The 14,601-nt window shown below is 39.2% G+C and overlaps 1 pseudogene; it reads right to left on the bottom strand.

The window, feature by feature from the left end:
• Window positions 1–14,601, bottom strand: part of LOC118836944 — a 129,816-nt pseudogene continuing 115,215 nt past the window's right edge.

Consider the following 14,601-nt stretch of genomic DNA (forward strand, 5'->3'; position numbering starts at 1 on the left):
TTTTTTTGCATGTTACAAATAGAGAATTTCACATCCAGCCTTAAGCATTTTGCATTTCTTTGCCAATCTTGGAGCTGAGTATCTTGTTCCAGTCTCTTTTGGTGCAGGTGACTGGAAGCTGCTGGTGCAACGCCTTGAATGTGGTGTCTGATATTGTCTGATACGTCTTACTAATCATGGTCTGATACTCATTTTTGGCATGTTATCTGATTTTAATAAATTTCTTGGCAGTTTGTACATCATCAGTAACAATTTTTGAAACCTGTACATCTTTGTGACTAACCAACTGAACATTGCCATCTTCATAATAATGGACCTCAATCTTTAGCACTCCAACCACCTGAGTTGTAGGTGGTGTGATAGTAAACTTCCACTCTGATCTCCAATGACCATTCCAGAAGTTTTTAGGCTGAAAGTGGTGGCTCTCAATACAGACAGTAATAGTCTTCTGCCCATCTATAATTTTAGTATAAACAATACAGAAGTCATTGGAATAATGATCTTTCACAAAGACCCTTAATACACTGTCACACAATTTCCTCCATGACTTCAGAGCTCCATCTATATCCTCAGGTTGGGGGTCACTTGCTTCTTTCTATAAGTGATCAAACTTAAAGGGAACTTTATTTCTTGCATCTAAAAATCGGCCACTATCCAGGTCACCATGTTCTGTAATTAAGAGCTGGTCGTCATATCCTTCTATCTTCACTGGAGTGAACTGATCCATATTATACTGGGTGAATGCATGAGCTGCCCCTTCCCTGAGAAGCTTGTCATTGTTAAGTAGTAACCAGACCTCATTAAACACTTCATTAAATTCTCCTGTGGGAGCATGAGTGATGAAGTTGGCATCTACCCATACCTTCTCCTCATCCAACACCTGATCCTCGAAGTTGGCCGTCTTGGGCTGCTCTCATCAATTGTTTTTATGATTTGTTCTTTGACCCACTTGTTTTTAGGATTAGATTATTTAGTTTCCAGTTAGTTTTTGATCTCTTCATTGTCTATTATTGAATGTAATTTTTGGGGACAGAGTTAAAGTAGGGTCTCGCCAGAGCTGTCCCCTAAACCCCTCCAAATACCTGTTAAAATGACTCAACAAATTCTAGAGCAGTAGGACCCACAAAAGACAGAGTGAAACAAATCTCCAGCTCAAGACAACTTCAAGGGTTGACAGGAAGTCTGTTGTGCCAGGCTGAGAGAGGAGTACAGTCCAGCGCAGGCCACTTCAGTACATATTGGGCCCCAGCAAACCTGAAGCAGGCCTCAAGGGACTGAATCACTGGTAGTTGTGGTGGCTTCCATACTTCTCAACCCACAAATGCCAAAGTCAACTTAGAAAGTCAGTGGGAAAGGGCTGTCAGACCTGGGTGAGAGAGGAGCACAGTCCAGTCCTGACCCCAGCAAACTAGGAGCAGGCCTTTGGAATGACTGAATCTGTGGCAGTGGAGGTGGCGGTGGAGGCAGTTGCAACAGCAGTGGCAGTGGCTGTTTCTGGAGCTCTCAGCCCACAGATTGTAAGGGGATCGAGCAACTGATCAGAAGGAGATCATAGGGCTCTCTTTGTTGGCATTGAGCCAGGACTCTGTTGCTTTGCTCATGCTTGTATCTGGATCGTAGGCCTGGGTGGCAGTCCTGGGGCAAGGAGGAGCACTGGCATAGCAGAGCTTGTGGCAGCAGTAGAGAGGGAACCCTCCTCTTCTAGTTTGGGTTCCAGGGCAGAAAAGAGGGCTTGCGGTCATTCACAGACCAGAACACAGGCTAGGAGAGGAGTAAACATCTCTCCTCTGATCATGCCACCTTGGAAGAACTGAAAAGTTACAGTTCCCTAGAAGTATCTCCGAAAATAGCTACGTGAAACCCTTGAGGCTTGGGACAGTATACCTTCCATACTGGAAGCAGAGCCCTGCCTGAAGAAAGAGTTAAAAAGTCAAGAAATAGGCTGGGAAAATGAGCATTGGAATTGGCTTAAGGAGGGAATAACACACACACTCAATTGGGTATGGAAATCTATCTTACTCTACAGGAAAGTAGGGGGGAAGGAACTGGAGCGGTGGTAGAAGGGAAGGCAAATTGGGCAAGGGGGTAATCAGAAGCAAATACTTTTGGGGAGGGACAGAGTGAAAGAGAGAGTAGAAGAAATGGGTAGAGAGAATAGGATGGAGAGAAATACAGTTAGCAATAGTAACTGTGAAAATTTTTTTTTGAGTCAAGCTTCTCTGATAAAGGCCTCATTTCTCTAACAACAACAAAAGAAATTATGAGCAGGTTGCTCTCAGAAAAATCTAGAAAGGCTTACATGAGTTAATGCAAAGTGAAATGCACAGGGTATAATGTAACAGCAGTATTGTAAGATGGTCAGCTGTGAATGATGTAGCTATTATCAGCAGTACAATGATCCATAACAATTCTGAAGGACTTATAGTGAAAAATGCTATCCATCCCCAGAGAAAGAATTAATGGTGTCTCAATGCAGATTGAAGCAACTTTTTTCACTTTATTTTTCTCAAGTTTTTTTGTTTGTTTATGATTTCCATATCCAATTGAGTGTGTACATTATTCCCTCTTTGAGCCAATTTTGATGAGAATAAGGTTTAAGCTTTGCCTACCACCCCCTACCCCCATCTTTCACTTCATTATTATAGCTCTTTCATGCCTCTTTTATGTAGAATAATTTATGCCATTCAATTTCCCCCTCCTTCTTTCAGTTCAAATTTCTTTCTTACCCCTTTATTTTGTTTTTTTTGGGGGGGATATCATCCCATCAAAGTCACTTTATATCCATGTATTCTGTCTATATATACTTTTTCTAATTTCTTTTATAGTAATAAAATTTAAAGAATTACAAATGTTATTTTGCTGTATAGAAATATAAACAGTTTAATGTTATTGAATTTTTTCTTTTCTCTAATTTTTTTTTACCTTTTTATGTTTCCCTTAAGTCTTGTATTTGGAGGTCAACTTTTTTATTTATTCAGCTCTGGTCTTTTATGTTTTGTCATATCTTGATGTCTCATAGAGTCATTAGCTTCCACTTGCCCAATTCTAACTTTTAAGAAATTATTTTCTTCAGTGAGTTTTTGTGCTTCCTTTTCCATTTGGCCAATTCTATTTTTTTTAAGGAAGTTACTTTCCTCAGTAAATTTTTGTTTATCTTTTCCATGCTGTTGACTATTTTTTCATGATTCTTTTTCATTACTCTCATTTCTTTTCCAAATTTTGTCTTCTACTTCTCTAGTTTGCTTTTTAAAATTATTTTTAAGCTCTTCCAGGAATTCTTTTTGGGCCTGAGACCAAATTACATTTTTTTGAGGTTTCACCTGTAGCCATTTTACACTATTGTCCTCGTCTAAGTTTATGCTTTGATCCTCCCTATCACCATAGTAACTTTCTATGGTCAAGCTCTTTTTTTTTGTTTTCCTCATTTTTTCTGCCTTTTTTTGGTGACGTGGTATTTTTATGTGAGAGTTTGGTTCTGTTTCTGCCCTGTCCCAATCTTTTTGTGCTAGGGTTCTGGGTCTTACTGCTGGCTTGCACTGGGCTTCAGGGCTTAGCTGCTTGTTTTCTCTGGAGGGTAGGCTTCCATTCTGGCTTGTATTGGGGGTTGAGGGGCTTGGGCCTCCCTGTTGGCCTTTCCTAGATATGGGGTTTAGCTTCTGGCCTGCTCTAGGGCTGGGGCCTTGCTGCTAGGTTGCTATGGAAACAGATTTTTTTCTGGTGACTGGCTCTGGAGGAGGGATCTTGTTGCTGGTTTGCTACAGGGATTGGGTCCTGCTGCTGGGCTGCTATGGAAATGGGGTCTCTGCTGGTAGGCCCCAGAGGTGAGGTCTTATTGTTGCCCAGCCCCAGCATGGGGCTTCACTACTGGTCAGCAATGGGGTCAGGGTCTAGCTGTGACTTGTGCTGGGGGTGCGGTCATTGGGGTGGGGCAATTAAAACATTTTGATATTATTATGGAAATAGCTTTGACTTCATACACCCCCAGAAAGGGCCTTGAGGACTTCCAGAATACTCTTTGAGCACTGCTTTTCAGGGGTATGGATGAAAGGGTAGGGAATTACTATAGTTCAGATAGAGCAGTGGTGGCTGGCAATTTCAAGACTTGGGCAGAAAGTTGGTTCGGTAGCTGTGTGTAGGGGACCAAGAGATGGGCAGGAGCAGATTCAATTCAGGTCATAGTCAGACCAAATAAGGGAGCAGCTATTATTAGTATATTCATTTAGTTGAGTTGTGATCAAGTAAATGGAGGGTTGTAATAGTAACCAATCAGTATTGTAGGGTCCATGATAATAACTGGCAACTGAGGTGTGAGTTCTGCTGAAACAATCACCTTGTGAAGTATACCTTTGCAATTGGGTACTTGTTTACTGCTTTTTGGTATAGGCAAGTTGTCCTGGCCTTAGAGGGGCTATACTGATCTAGTGCCTTTGGCTTATTTTTCTTAAGTTTCTTTGAGTTGGAAACCAGGTGGTGAAAGGTGAAAGGTTCCACTTTCCTGTAGAAGAGACTCATATGCTCCAGGTAGCTGCTACCATGTTTGTGAACAGTCAGCCATACCCCATACCTTAAGCTATGCCTTCAGAGAACAACCCCCTCTCCCTTACCCCCCACTACTTCCCATCCAGAAGATGCTCTGTTGCAGCCTTTTAAGTCTAGTACAGAAAGTTTTCCTGTGCTGGCTATTTGTATTGGCCATTTTCCAGCTTTGCTGGAGTGTTAGTTGCAGAGCTATGCTTTTGGGTGAGATAGTGCTAGGGAGCTCATGTTTAGATCCATTCAGTTGAGGAACTCCACCCTTTTGTTATCTGGTGACCAACCCTCCTTCCCCTGTGCTGAAAATCTGTGATTTTTTTTGTGTGTGTGTGGGGGGGATCTTTTGGGCAGGGATCCAAGGGAGATGAATCTCATCTAGCATGTCTCCAGGAAAGCAGAATTCCCTTGTGGGAATCTGCTTATCTCTGTGTATCAGTGCTTGGTTGAAGGAATTAAAGAGCAGAGGTCAGGAGCTTATTAAATTATCAGAGGTTGGCAGCCACTAACAAAAGTGAATCTTAGTTTAATAGACTCATGAATGAAATTGTGATTGTGAAGCCCAACCTGTGTCTAATAATAGAGGGATTAATGAGAGAAGAGACAGAACTTCAGAGTACTACCAGCAATGGATGGGGCATTTTCAAAGGATTTTTAGGGGTTTGAATGGTACAATACCTGGTGGTTAAACCAATCTAATCCAATTCGAAAAACAGTTAAGCACTGGGGATACAATTAATGAAAAGAAAGTCTTTTCCCTCAAGGAGCATACATCCTAAAGGGAGAGACAATATATAGAATAAGGCAGGAAATGGGGAGAGACACCAGGAGTGCTATGTGTGGGGCCATTTTGTTCCCTGGAGTTAAAACCAGCCAGAGCAATAGAAGCAAAGTGGAATGAGCTGAGTGTTCAACTTCTGCCCTCTATAAAAGAGGAGATTGGGAGGAATTTGGTCCCTGCACTCTTCAGTCCTCTTATTGGAGGGGAGAGGAGAATGCATGGTGGTGAGTTTAGAAATGATCCTGGGAGGAGCATTTTATGTGGAGTTGAAATCAGGCAGGACACCAGAGTCAAAGTAGAATGGGTCCAATAGAAGTGCCTAGTCCATGTCAATGTAGTGGCACCTATTGAAGTCCCTAGGGCCCAGCACTATCTTTTGTTTCCTCCTGAGGTAGAGTAAACTGTCATTTGATACATTGTCATTAACTTTTTCCTTGGATCTGGGATAGTTGTTTTTGGTGATAGTTCATATTGAGTCAGCCATTTACAGAGAAAGAGATCTAATGTATATTCCTACCAGGATTTCTGGGCTGAGTTTGTGAAAAGTCTTGAGTACTCCTACAAGTCTAGTACTGTTATGGCCACCGTGATAAGAATTGGGCAGCTGTGGAGCCCTCTGCTAAAGTAGGCTGGCATACCCTGAATTACATGGCCGTGATTGATAATGTTGAATGAAAGCTTGATATCTTCCTAACAGATCCAGGGACATGTATAGCAGATTTACCGAGTACTAACTCAGGTCCTCTGTATGGATTGTACTTAAGACATGTGTGCAATCCTCTAAAATCCTTTGGTTTTCTGGGACTTGTGTTAGGTATAGAGAAGCTACAGATAGATCTTGTAGCACCTGGAAACTAGCCCAACCTGGAAATAAATGCAGGGTTATAAAGACATTATAATGATTCCTCACCATGACCCTTTTTACAGGTAGTTTGTCCTTGCATACTTCTAGCTCCTTGAGATAATTACATAACTAATAAAGAAAGGGCCATTCAGAGAGGAGAACAGGAGGGAATTTTTTTGTTGATCCTTTGTTATGACATACTGACATGAGTGATGATGTTAAAATGATGATTTTAAAATTTCGTTTGCTGAAAATTTTTATTACAACTTCCATTAGTACATATAAGAAAAAATGCATTAACAAAAATTAAAAAGAAAATGTAAACAAAAACAAAAATTAGAGCATCTCTCTCCCAAACAACCCAGAAAAACCAATAATAAAGTGGTTATACACTGAACTCAGGAGGACCTGAGTTCAAATGTGACCTCAGACATTTGACACATTTATTAGCTGTGTGATCTTGGGCAAATCACTTAACCCCAATTGCCCTGCCTTCCCCTCTCAAAAAAATTTAAAAAAGTGGTTATAAAGGAGGGTCCATCTCTCTACCTGAACCTTTTTATTACAAGTTCCTGAAAGAAGCAAAAGCTCTATGTATTGGTTTTCTTGCCTTGGTCTCCCTGTTCCAGTATGTTGTGTACATAGTTGCTAAATTGACATTCCTAAAGCATAGATCTGATCATATCACTCTTGTGCTCAGTAAATTTTATTGGATCCTTATTATGTTTAGAATAATAGATTTAGAACTGCAAGGGACCTTAGGGGACATCTAGTCCAATCTCCTCCTTTTTTGGTAAGGAAATGGATACTCTGAGACATTAAGTATCTTGCCCAGGGCTTCATAGCTAGTGCCAAAGGCCAAATTTGAATCCAGATCTTCTTGGCTCCAAGTCCATCTTGAAATGAACTCCTTCTTCATCTCTGCATATCTTAGAATCCATGGCTCCTTTCAAAGCTGTTTAAACACAACCTTCTACAACAAGGCTTTTCCTGATCTCCCTGGAAGCTAGTGCCTCCCCAGCAAATTACCTTGTATTTAGTTTGCATGTATGTACATGTATAGATGTTGTCTCCCCAAATAGAACGTGAATTCCTTGAGAGCAGGGATGGTTTCATTTTTGTCTTAATATGTCCAATGCCCAGCACAACGTTCACTATATAGATGCGTAGCAAAAGCTTGCAAATTGATGGGTTGTATTAAATTGAATAATATAATACCTACATTGTCTACTCTATTTAAGATGAGTTTTGTAGCTATTCATTGTTTTTATTTATGTAGTCATACTCAGCCTATTATTCTTTTGATCTTATTCTTTCCACCTTGCACTGTTTCATATTTCTTCCCATGTTTCTTTATAATCATAATTTGTTGCAATATAATAATAAATTACATTATTTTAATACATCACAGTTTATTTAATCATTTTCCAACTCCTGGGCTGACTTTCTTTAAAGCTATTACCAAAAATGCTCCTTGGAATATTTTTTCTATAGAAAGATTTTCTTCCTGTGAGTGACTCTCTTAGGTTATGAGAACAATAGTAAGATCTTCAAGTATTAACATTTTAATAGTTTTATTGGACAATTCCATGTTGCTTCTAAAGCCTTTTACAATTCTACCATTAGTAGATTAGCATGGCTGTTTGTTATATCCCAATTTCAATTGACTTTTTAAATCTTTAACTGTCTTTGCTATTATATTTTTGCTATATTTGTAAAGTTTTCCAGGAATTTCAAATAGGTGCCTGTCCTAATCTTAGTAAGGAAAGATCAAGGGTTCTGAAACAGAGTTTGTATACTATTGCTGTTGTCCTACTATTTCTGGTAGCTTGTCCTCACAAAGAAAAATTATATGGTTATAGAACATGGGTTGGTAACACAATAAAACATCATTAACTGCAGATTTTTATCTAGAAAGGTTACATCATTCATGATTGAACATGACACATTACTATATATATATATTTTTTTCTCTTGGGTATCTTTTTTTTTTAAAAGTTTTTGCATGCAACTAGAAAATTACTATATATTTTTAAAGCTCGGACCTGGTCACCAGATATGTTAGGAGCTATTTTCCTCCTTTTCTCCCCTTACAGATTTCTAGAGATAAGAATGTGCTAGGGGATATCCCAGTGGTCAAAGAGCTTTGGAGTAGAATAGTTCAGAATGATTTTTTTTGCCCCTAGAATTTGTGCACCCATGTCAGGGGGTCAGGAACAGCTTTGGTTACTTTATCATTGCACATAGTAGTGCAATGGCCCTGTTAATAAGAACTCATACAGGTACATCATGATGCCCTGCCAGCAGGACACATGGCTTGAGTTGGATGAAAGCCTTCATCTTCAGGTTGTTTGTGGTTATCCTGGACTCAATATCACCATTTCTATTTCAAGGGGTTAAAAAGATCCTTGAGCAACAGGGCAAACTATAGAAAGTTGTAGGGACTTCTATAATAGTTAGTTATTTGTGATAGTCATTCTAGATTGGAATAGATTTTGTCATAGATATGTCATTGTCTCAGAATGACATCCACCATGTTTGTGGTGATTGATCACATCTTAAGACTCTGACCCTAGCTGATACTATACTCTGCTCCTAATGGAATGGTACTTTTAAAAGCAAATGAAGTAGATTCATGAGTTCCTGGTACAAATCGTGCTTGAATTAAACCCATAATTCATGGCTCAGCCTTGGGAGGGGTGGTCTGTGGGTCTTCTCTCTCAGGAATGTGCCAGAGAAAAAGCAGTTACTGACTGTAGTTTATTGGATTAAATGTGGGCATCTTCTAACCCTCTCTCCTTAGTTCTAATATACCCAACTCTAGTCCGGCTTTTCAACTATCTGACATCTTCGTGGGGGTGTACTGTCAATACCTCACACTCAATATATCAAAAAAACAGAACTTACAGTCTTCCTTCCCAAATCCGTTGTTCCTCCTAACTCCTTGATTTTGTTGATGGTCATCCCCTCCCTTCAGGCTTGAAATCTTGTACTCCTTCATGACCCTTTTCTGTCCCATAAATCCAGACTTCCACATTTAATATTGCCAAATTCTGTGGGCATATCTCTCTGGCCTCCCTTCCATCCTTCCCACTTCCACTGTTACTATCCTGCTTCAGTCTCTTTTTTCACACCAAAGCTACTGTCAAAGCCTCCTACCTATTCCCCATGCCTCAAGTCTCTCTCTTCCCTAATTTATCCTTTGTGCCACTGCCAAAGTAACTTTCCTACTGCAGAGGTGTTAAATACTCTTGGTATGTTGTATTTTTTCTACCCCTACTGTGAAATACTCGTGGCATGTCATATCTTGTCCACCCCTAAAATGAAGCATATTGTCTTCTTTCACTGATTTCATTGTTCTTTCTGAGAGTCACGTGAAGGGGCCCTCCCCCAGGAGCTTCTCCTTCTGGTTGGCTGGTTCCTCCTGGAACTTTACTTTTAGAGAGGAGGCTGGGTCAGCTATGTCTTCTTCTCCAACAGTACTGTTGACTCTTCAGACTTTCTTTGCCTGGTCTCCATGCCAGGTGCCTTCATCTCTTTGACCTTCCTCCTTTTTTTTCAGACTCCTTTTATGCGTTGTCTTTCCTGATGAGAATAAAAGTTCCTTGAAGGCAGGGACTGCCTTTTGTTCCGCTTGTGTTTGTACTCCTAGGGCTTTGCAGTGGCTGGCAGATAGTAAGATCTTAAGAAATACTTGTTGACTTGACTTTACTCTTTCATTTACTCATTCAAGAAGCAATTTCTATGTGAGAGGCAGCATGGTGTAGTGGAGAGAAATTTCAGACTGAGAAAGTCCTAGCTAGGTTCAGTCCTGTTTCTGACACATTCAGGCTGTGTGACCCTGAGCAAGCCCTTTTAATTGTTAGTGCTCCAGGTACCTCTTTTAAACTATAAATTGCAGACTAGGTTTGGCTCTGCATTGGTAGAGTGAGTTTCCTAATTGTGAGTTTCTTATAATAAAGAACTCTTAGGTCCAGTAAATGAAAACAAATAAAAATGGTGCAAGGCACTATGCTGGATGCTAGAGATACACTAATTAATAAAATGGCCCCTGCCTTAAAGGAGCTTAACTTCCATTCATACTGGGAATATGAGAATGAATTCAGTTCTATTTCCCTAGTATGTGTTACTGATTGTTGGGCAAAGATCCCATGTTTAATATCATCCTTTAAATTAATGTTTATAGCTAGGCTAAGAGCTAGCTGATTCTTAGCAAATTCCATCTCTTTTTCTATCACTATGCTATCCTAATTGTAAAAGTAGAAGGGTGCCCCAAAGGGGGAGCCTGATGATGGTGACCCTCCTAATACTCAGCTAGTCTGGTTCTTGAATAGGAGAAGTCTTCTCAGCTTGTGTTTCATTGTAACAACCTCCAAGAACTCAGGGTTGCTACCAAATAAAAATATGAGATTATTCATGATTTGTGTGGAGAAGCTTCTTTGAATGATTGTTTTCAAATTATGTTCTGTATAGTGTCTAATATGTTTTAGATGCTCAAAAATATTAACCTCCTCTCAAAGCTGTTTCTCAGTAAATTGACTTTGAGGTCAATTTATCCTTTAAGTACTTCTATTTATATGTATGTACTCATTTTCATGTGTGTATATGCACATATTTATACATAATGTTTCATTTGTTCATGTAGGGAATGATAAAAATTTGTCTGTATAGCATCATGTGTAACATTCCCACCTAATTTTTTCAAGCCACTAGGTGTCAGTACAACATAGTAAATATAACAGCAAAGAATTAAAAACAATTTTTTCCAAGTCTATTTTTGTGTTTCTTTGAGTAGATTATAAAGTAACTTATTTTAAAATGTAAAGCTAAAAGTAAAAATATTTTGTGCATTATAATAATCACTATCTTTTCAAGTTCTTAGACCTGCATCCATATAGGTTAATATCAACTAAGTTTTAAAGTTGCTCAAATTAGTTCATCTCTTTTGTAATCTGCAGCTGGGGAATAGAAACAGAAAATCGTCACATACAGGAATAACCCTAATGAGTATGTTTCCTGCATCTGTATCTTTGCTTTTCAATTAGTAGCTCTCTCTCTTTTTTATTATTATCAAAATAGGTCGTGGAGGACAATTGGCCAATGTAGAAGGTCAAAAGTATAACATTTTCCCCTTCCATTATTTGGTTTATAAATATGCTTTAAAGGATATGAGCAAGAATTGACTTGCTTTGGTGTCATGGTGACTGATAAGCTTTCTTGTTAGGAAGACGTGTTAAGTATTTCATAATTTAGAAATTTTTAACTTTTTTTCTCTCCCAGTAACTATGCAATACAACTTCATTGGCTTCTGTTTTGTGGTGGCTTGACCTTGATTCATATGAGGATCAACTTCATCCCACATTAAATAGCAAAAAGATGTTTTAAGACATATCTTCATTGTCCCAGCATAGCTAAAGGTTTGTGAAAGTGGTTGCTGTCTTTCTTAGCATTATTTTATGAGATTTTTCATCTTGCTAAATTCAGTTGTCACCGTACTTCAAAGAAAATACCATGTCGAAGTGTTTTTAAAAGACCATAAATGAAAACATAGCAAAACGTGCTATTTTAGGCTGGATATGGGCAAAATCTTGATATATTGACAGCCAAAGGAAAACAGTCTTCCTTTCGGTCACTGACTACTTGGCAAGGTTTTTTGATTTTTTATTATGTCTCATAAGCTTCTTGTCTAGGGAGGGCATTATAATAATTTATTACTTTAATAATTCAGTTATAATAATGCTGTTGCTTTCTTTACTAAGTGCCAATAACTTCATGTTCCTGTCCCTGACCCTGTCTTTGTTTGTGAATAACATGTAATAGATCATACTACTCTATGTATTTCCTTTCGGTAAAAGGCTCTTAATTTCTTTATTACCTTTGCTATAAAACTGTTCTACTTAGTCTAGCAAACATTTGAGGATTGTACTCAAAATGGATAGCCCAACCCAAAGATTCATGGTGAATTATTCATGGTGATATTTACTCATTTTATGTGTATCCTCAGGGCCTACCACAATGGCTGACACAGAGTAGATGCTTCATTGATAGATTATGATTGACACCTTGATTGATAGATTATGGTTTGATGTCTACTTGGAAGGCATCTCCAGTAGAATGCCCAGGATCTGTCCTTGTCCTTGTACTGTTTGACAATTTTATCAATGATTCCAATAAAGGTATATATGGCAGGCTTATCAAATTTGTAGATGGCACAGAGCCAGGAGGGTTAACTGATATATTATATAACAGCCCAGATCCAAAAAGTCCTCAACAAGCTTGAATTGGTTAAAGTGGAATTTAATAAGAATAAATTTAAAGACTTACACTTGGATTAAAAGAAATCAGCTTTACAAGTGTAAGATGAGGGAACCTTTGCCAGGCAGCAAGCAGTTCATCTGAAAAAGAGTTGATGAATTTAATAAACTGCAGTAGTAAACAGCGTGACAGGGTAGCCCAAAAAGCTAACATGATTTTAGGTTGCCTTGAAAGGCAAAGTGTCAGTCAATCAGCAAGCATTTATCAAGTACAAAGCTACCATGTATCAGCAATTGATGATACAAAGACAGAAATAAAACAGTCCTTTTTCTCAAGGAAAGTACATTCTATCAAGGGATTAGTACTAGGAAGGTGATGGTCCTGCCTCTTATGCTTTGCCCTGGACAGAACATATCTGGAGTATTGTGTTCGATTATAGGTATCACATTTCAGAACAAACTGATGAATTGGGGACCATCTAAAGATGAATGATTGTGAGGATGGATGGGTGATGGATGAGGATTGTAAAGGCTCTCCAGATCACATAATATGAAAACAAGCTGGAAGAACTGGGGATATTTTGTCTGAGGAAGACTAGAAGGGATATAGCAATTGTGTTCAAGTATTTTAATGACTGTCAGATAGGAGAGGAATTGGCCTTATTTTGCTGATTCGGGGGGGAAGAAGATTAGACAATAGTTAGAAGTCTCAGACAGGTAGGTTTGGTCTTGATATAAGGGAAAACTTCCTAATGTTACAGCTATCAAAAGGTAAAATGAACTGCCTCAGCTTCTAGTGCATTGCTCCTCACTGGAGGTTATCAAACTAAGACTTAGATGACCACTTATGTATATTGTTGAGAGAATTCTCGTTCAGTTTATAGATTGTGACTAACTTGTCTCTGAGGTTCCCTTGAACTTCTTAGGTGTTTGTGATTCTGTGAAAATATCTAAGACTTTGGGGTAGGGCTGGGGGAAGTTTGTTGGACAGACTAGACATCAACTAGCACCAGGATTGGAGTGTAAAGAAGTGAGAGAAGAAATTCAAGAGATATCCCCATTGATACTTTTGATAAAATTGAACATATTTGACCTTTGGGGCATGTGACCATCATGACCTTTCATACCTCTCCAAAACAGAAATTATGTGCCAAAGAGAAAAGCAGTTTCAGCTGTCTCTGTGGTCTAGTAAACCAGAAACCGAAAAGTCTTTAAAAAAAGTCCTATTAAATATTCTTACCCTGATCTCACTCACCATCTCCTTCCTTGCTGTCTACCATGCTACTGGCGAAAGAGGCTACACTAAAACCAAAGACTTGACCCATGAATTTGCAACAAAACCCAGCCTCACAATCTGGTCCCTTCCTCCCTCTTTCCAGTGCTGTGAAGATCCAGGCTCCAGGCTGTGAAAGTTTGCTGGGGCTTTGGTGGCCAGCTCCACAGCAGTGTTCAGTGCTTCAGAAGATCTTTGCAGGAGCACAGGAACATAAGGAATAGGGCAGAACATGTATCTGGGCTTGAACTAGAACTCTCCCCTCCCACCCACCGCTCCTGCGTTTCCTACTCCAAATTGTAGGAATCAACCCTGGCTTCAGTAGCACCAACGTGGAAGCACTCAGAACTTCTGGGCCAGAGAACAGAGGAACAGAGAGAACAGAGACAAGGAGCCACCGGTGAAGGTGGGAAGACATGTAGAGATAATGGTGGAGAGGCAGGTCTGGGGCTTTATGGACTGAACTTTATGACACCCTACCTACAGGTGAAGTTGAACAGACAGTAGTAGAAAATTTACGTTGAGATTTGCAACCAATATTACTTGAGAAGTGTCTGAAATGTCTCAGAGGTTTAAACCTCCGACAACAAACTTTTGTTGTCTCTAAATATTCTGAGAGATATCAGTTAAGGAAGAGTTGAGAGCAATAGGACTAATGCATAGAAATTATAGGGTAGTAAATTCTGGTTTGCTTTAAAGAATTTTCTAACAATTAGAATATATTAGCAGTAGAATTGCATATTTTGTGAAGTGATGAATTCCCTACCAGATTATTCAAGAAGAGGCTGAGGAGTTCCTATATAGGTAAAAGGTTGAATGGGATGACCTTTAAAATCCCTCCCAACTTCAGTAATCTATGATTTGGTATGGAAGTGCCCTTTGAAAATGTCTGCCAAGATCATCTTAAAACATCTAAAAA

The sequence above is a fragment of the Trichosurus vulpecula genome, chromosome 2 (genome assembly GCF_011100635.1).
Source record: "Trichosurus vulpecula isolate mTriVul1 chromosome 2, mTriVul1.pri, whole genome shotgun sequence".
Lineage (NCBI taxonomy): Eukaryota > Metazoa > Chordata > Mammalia > Diprotodontia > Phalangeridae > Trichosurus > Trichosurus vulpecula.